The sequence below is a fragment of the Oryzias melastigma genome, linkage group LG17 (genome assembly GCF_002922805.2).
Source record: "Oryzias melastigma strain HK-1 linkage group LG17, ASM292280v2, whole genome shotgun sequence".
NCBI lineage: Eukaryota > Metazoa > Chordata > Actinopteri > Beloniformes > Adrianichthyidae > Oryzias > Oryzias melastigma.
The window spans coordinates 23,849,374-23,855,617 of record NC_050528.1 but is presented as its reverse complement, the minus strand read 5'-3'; the positions used below and the strand labels follow the sequence as shown (position 1 = coordinate 23,855,617).

Genomic DNA, 6,244 nt, shown 5'->3' with positions numbered 1-6,244 from the left:
TTTTTTTTAGCGTATCAGTGTGTATAAACAGAAGATAAATGCAGCGACCGTGCCGATATAATGACTGCAGAAGTCAGCTCTTCGTGTGACTTGTATCCTGTGGGAAAAGAAGAGAACATGCTTTTAATGTGATTGATGTTTTAGTTTCACCACTGATTAATGGACTGTGGCTTAGCTTTACTGTAGTTCACGGGGCCATATGTTCACCAAAGAAATCTTGCAATTAGCTTAGCGCTCTGAGTGCGCGATAACCTGGAATGATCGTTATGATGTAAATAGTTTGGAAGCGTTTGCTCCGTGTCAGTGGATTTGTCAGAGCATCACCAGAGAGGAATTACATAGAGGTCAGGGAGTCATGGGCAATAAACCTTAAAAGTCCAACGAGAACAGAGATAAGAGGGACTGTTATTGAGGATGGCCTTAATGAATAGAACGGCTAAGTGTCTGCATCCATTTCACTGTGGTGCAAAACTTAGTTTGCACCACAATGGAAGTAGTCATTTGGATAATGCATAATGTTGGGTATAGAGAACATACAAATGCTTTATTAAGTCAGGCTTATTGAAATTTATGGATGCATCAGAACAGCAGCCCTTACAAAGCATGTTTAAAGTTAAAAATAGAGCCCCGCCAGAGAGCTTGTAAAAGTTGTTTGTCTTCACTTCTAAAGATGGAAATCACAGAAGGGGAGGAAACTAGGAACATCAAGTTGCTCGCAACAGTTTGAGCAAATGTTTATTTCTGTGGGCTGCATGGTGGTTAGCGCTCTTAACTCTCACAGAAAAGGCCCTGCTTTGAATGACTGCTGGAACCTTTCTGCTTGGAGTTTGCATCTTCTTCTTGTGCATGCGTGGATTTTGTCCGCGTGAAAGTACTGATGTACTGAACGGCTTCCTCTCACCGTCCAAAAACATGCTTCACAGGTTAATTGGTTACTCTAAATTGTTCCTATATGTGAATGAGAGTGTGTATGGGTGAGTGCTTGTGGCCCTGCAACAGACTGGCAGCCTGTTCAGGGTGTACCTCACCTTCACTCAACAGTAGTTGGGATAGGCTCCAGCAACCATGTGCCAACAAATAGGATTCTGCAGGTTTAGAGGATGCATGGATGGATGGAAGGAACTTTTCTGTTATTGGTGTAAACTGCCAAGATGAGCCTGAGGCGCAGTCCACGCCCAAAAACATGAGCACAGACGATCCACCAGCAATCTCTCCCACTCTGAGATGTGAGATGTCCATGGCCATGAACAGGAGAAAATGTTTGCACATATTGATTCAAGCAACAAAATAATAAATTAGAATCACAAAACATCAGAAAATTATGTTTTCTATGTCAACAAAACAAGAAATAGCATCAAAGGAAAATTGACACAAGGATTTCGGGAATTGATGTTGCATCTTTGACACAGAACAGTAAAACTATCTCGTCTTTTCTAACAGTATTCCTGTTGAGTGATAGACACCAAAACCGATGTTCTTCAGACCCCCTGTTGTGATGTCCACCGTTCAATGAGAATAGATGTTCTAAGAAAATTCAAAGCCTTTATATCTCAGACTGTGGAAGCCTTAGCTACAGTTGACATTTAAGTGTTTTTTAAGACAAAAAGACAAAGATTCTTATTTTTTTAAAAGGTAGTTATTTTTTAACCAAACTCATAGTGAGGATTCTGTGGTTTATTTTTGGTTTTTCTGTCATGTTCTGTTCCTTCTCAGTCACTCTAGGTTCCTGTTAATCATCCACAGCTGTTTTCAATTCTGTTAATTGTCCTCAGTATAATATAAGTGTCTGGTTTTCTGTTTTTCATTGTCAGGTCATCTGCTTTGCTTTGCTCTTTGTTTCGCCATGGGTTTGTCAACCTTTAAATGGTTTGGTTTCTGGCCCCAAGCCTGGTCTCCAGCATGTTGAGCCCTACACCTCAAGTTTCTGATGCACATCACCATTGTCTTAAATACGTTTGTGAATAATTGCTTCGTAGAAAACTATTTAATGTGAATTTTAAGATCTTTTGGGCGATGAGGTCAAAACCAGAAGTCAACAAGCAACATTTCCCTGAATAATGTCTCAATATTTTACTGAGAAGCCAGGGAATTTTTCTTAACCTTTTATGTAATACCGTCATAGCAACTAGAAGGACTTTTTTTTTTTCTTTTTTATAAAAGGATGTTTTTTTATATCAATATTTCAACAGAAGAATGTTCTCAATGTTTTTATTAGTCTGATCTAGTAGTTTCTAAACAAAAAACATGAAAATCTCAAGCTTTTTCTTGATGCTTCATATTTTTTATTTTTTTTACCTTTCCTTGAGGAAGTTGTCATGTGTCATTCAAGGATATCATACCATTTAAAAGTGGCTCTTTGAGCCTCTGCAGAGTGTCTATTGGCATATTTGCAGAGACGGTTAGATTTTTAATTTACTTTAAATTTTGTAAAATGCAATTTTTGGCTGTATGATTCAGAAAGGCTTCAAAACTAAGAAAAAAAAAGCAACTTTGGTTTCCTGTTTTTTTTTTTTTTTTTTACTGTATTCTTCTGCTCTGAAAACAAATGTATGATGGAGTATGTCTACACTTTCATTTTTTACAATAAATACTTTAGATTGAATTCTGTAAAATAAACACCCAAAGTTTTAATCTTCTTATCCGTCAAATAAAAAAATAAAAAAACGTCCCGACTGCTTCAAACTTATTTTTATTTTTCTGCATTTATTCAAATGTGTACATCTATTTTAAAATAGAATTGTCGCCCTCCAAGTGATGGTCAGGATTTTTGTTAACCTAGATAGGAATTACTCCAGTTACTATGAAGCTCATAAGGAGGTTTTTCCACAACTTGACTAATTTAAGAAAGAACATAAAAACTAAAAACCTTGAATATAAGAAGAAAGTATTGTATTATCAAAAGTGAGATTGTGAGAGAAAACCAGTTGGATTGTTTAGGAATATCACTCCTGCCTTTATAAACTCAAAATGATGCGGAACAGCTCCACATTCCTCTAACCTGCAGCCCTTTGCCACATTATTCTCCATCACATTAAACTTGATGCTGGGATCTCGGCCTTCCATCACGCTCAGTTAGTCACACCTTGGATAAAATGTTGGTGTAAGCACCACCCAAAAAATGTGTGCAAATGCTTGCAAAAGCATGACAGAAATAGAAAATGTGGAGGTTAATGGAGCACATTAAATATCTGTGAGGTGGCAACATTTCCAGTTGACCACTAATACTGTATATTCCAACCAGCAGTTTTACTTCATGTGTTTCACAAAGCAATCACAAAAATATTGAAGACAGATTTAGAAAACCCAGATAAATAGTATTTAGTGCTGCACAAAAAAATCATTTTTTTCCTCTTTGAGACGTTTTTGTGATTAGTGTTGCAGCTGTGAAAGGACTGCTTGTGCTGATGAGCAATAGATTCTGACAGAGGTGATCAAATTACTCATAATGAGGTCTGAAGTGTGCAGATGGGCTCACGTTCCAAAATAACTGGTATCTAAGTATAATTAATTGTCCTCAGCATCTCAGGCGCCTGAATGATGACCAGAATGTAAAGCTGTGTGCTGCTTTTGTCACTTCTTGACTACGGTAAACACACAACAGAAGCTTTATTTAAATATCTCTGAAATCTTGATTAAAGTTGATTTTCAAGTGAATCAAACTCTTGGACAGTGATGATAGTATGGGTGAAACAGTTAAATTAATCCTTGTTGTTACTTTTCTCAGTGTGTGCAATCGAACTAACAACTGTAGTTTTGGTTTTGATGTTTTTGACAGTGAAACTAATCATTTTCCATTGGTTTTACCTCAGTTTTTTTTGTTTTAGTGTGTTTTTCCCCTACTATTGTACTCGCCAGTCTGTTTGTGCTCCAATCTGAGGCTGTTTGTTGTGGCTTTTTATCTCCCATTTTATTTAGATTTTTCCTCTGTGTCCGTGTGTGTGGTGCTTTTGACTCTCTTGGTCTTTCATCTACAAACACAGTTTCAGCTGCCGACTGAAGACTCCCTCCAGGGTTGGGACGTTCATAAACTCAGTTTTGCGATGTTGACGGGGAAAACCTTTGGAAAGTTTGTGAAGCAGTTGAACAGACACTCAACTCTTTGCCAAACGAGGCATCATAAGCCACTGTTATCAAAGCTCTGTCATGAAAAAAGCAACGAGCTTGCATGTTTTTCCACGCCTGAATGATTGATGCAACAGTGATGATTCAGAGAGCTGACTGGAAAATATGAAGTATTTTCGGGGTATGAGTCGCATCTTTTTGCATAATTTGATGGGGGGTGGCTTATATATGACTTAAAAAAACAGGCTAAAATGTTCATTATGTTCCCACTAACAACCACTAGGGGGCACTGCAGGTGTGTAGCAATATTTGCTACTGACAGCAACGCAGAAGAAGTACAAGCTTCACTAGAGTTGTTCAAAAGCGATGAAGAAAATAAAGAATTTGATGAATTTTAGTGATTTTAAAGTGGTTTAAAGAGTTTGGTTGACTTATTAGCATATTACTTTTGCAATAGTAATCTGAATAATTGGCTAAGTCCAAATTCCCACCCAAATCCCTAAATACTATATAGCACGGTACTATCTAGTGCTCTGGATTTTAATACAATTTGGACACAACTTTTACACTATATCACTGCTTTAAACAATAAAGAAGTTGAGTTGCTGGTGGGGAGATCACATTGTTAGAGCATCTTGAGGATCAAATTGTGGACAAGTCAAAAATTTGGATCAATGATCAGTGTTTAACGAGGGAAAAATATGGTGCATAAACATTTTCTTTCTTAATGTAGGAGAAATAGGCCTACTGTTTTTTCATCTGTTTTTGCAGACTTGTAGCTTAACATTTTTTTTTTCTGAAAGTTTCCTTCAGAAACGCACTCAAAAACTCTTGTTTTAAAATGATAAATACCGCAAAAAAAACAAAAACATTTTGGTTTCAGTGACTTTAAAAAGACATACATATATTTTTAGTTTACTGCAATTGAAAAATAAACATTCCAGATTTTACCTCCACACCTGATATTGTTTCTGCACAATTCTTCATAATTCCATGTATCACCCTTGAAAGCTATAATTTTCTTGTTAAGAAGTTCTTTCAGGTCACTGGTGATCCAGGGTTCATCTTTGGGAAAGCGCCTCACTGTTTTGTTGGGGATGATGAAGCAATCACAAGAAATAGGCAATCATAAACTCAGTCAAGGCATTAATGTAATCATGCAACCATATGGCTCACTGAGTGAATTGCCGTCTGTATCCTCCAAACATCCTCGAAGAGTCTCTTCAGATTCCTGTGAACACCTCCGTGCAGCACTTTGAATCACTAGTTGTCCCTGAATGACGAAAATGAGTTCACGTTTTTCAAGCTCAGGCCTTGCAGGAGACTGGTGTATCACTCACATTCCCATACCACAATTTTAGCATTTTATTTTTTAAGTGACGAATAAATAATAGAAGTATAAATGATTAAGATCTCGAGATATTACCACAAATGTAATGGGCTCGGTGTGTCTGTAGCTTAGCAACAGCCACGGCAACAAGGTCACATGCTACGGTAGCATTAGCCAAAGGTGTACTGCTGCTAAAATAATGATGATGAACCTCCTTGACATAAAAGATGAATGAAAATTTTGACCAAAAAGTTCAATATCTTACACCACTTATGTAAGAAAACATTATTTTCTTGTGTTCTTGACATGCACAGCTATCCCACCCGCTTTCTGTTTGCAGCTCCTTTGTAAATCTTTCTGAAAGCCGGTCAGAGACACAGTGGAGCGCTGCTTTTGAAGCCAGGTTTTAGTGAAATAAATAATGCTGCATTCCCAATACTCGGACTGAGCGTTTGTTTTGTTTGAGCTCTGTTATCTTTTATGCTCTGGCTTCAGGTTTTGTGTTTTTTCTTAAGTCACAGTCTGGTTTCACTTGATAATTAGCCACAGGTGTCTTCAGTTAAGCTAATTACCCTCCGTCTATTGACAAATCTACTTTCTGATTAAAAATTCCTAAAATGCTAACATTTTATTTTTTTAAATCTCTTCTTTGTTTCATGCTGGACTTTATTAGAAAATCGCCTCTGAGTTGTGGGCGGGACTGTTTGGATGGCGTAAGCTTGCTTTCATTTCCTTTGATCCCTTTGTTTATACTCTCTCGTGCTAGCTTATAGCTCCTCACAACCTCAAGCTAACATTAGCGGTGCAACGAATGGTGAGCAATATTGGAGCTATCCAGCCATATAGTTTTGA

The 6,244-nt window shown here is 37.3% G+C and overlaps 1 long non-coding RNA gene across 1 annotated transcript; it reads right to left on the bottom strand.

Annotated features, from left to right (window-relative positions):
- Positions 1-4,036: 4,036 nt before the first annotated feature.
- On the bottom strand, positions 4,037-5,767 carry LOC112147740. Its single transcript, XR_002919523.2, has 3 exons — positions 5,489-5,767; positions 5,239-5,335; positions 4,037-5,145 (listed from the first exon to the last, which is right to left on the bottom strand). It is a non-coding gene; the product is annotated as an uncharacterized LOC112147740 (long non-coding RNA).
- Positions 5,768-6,244: the final 477 nt, after the last annotated feature.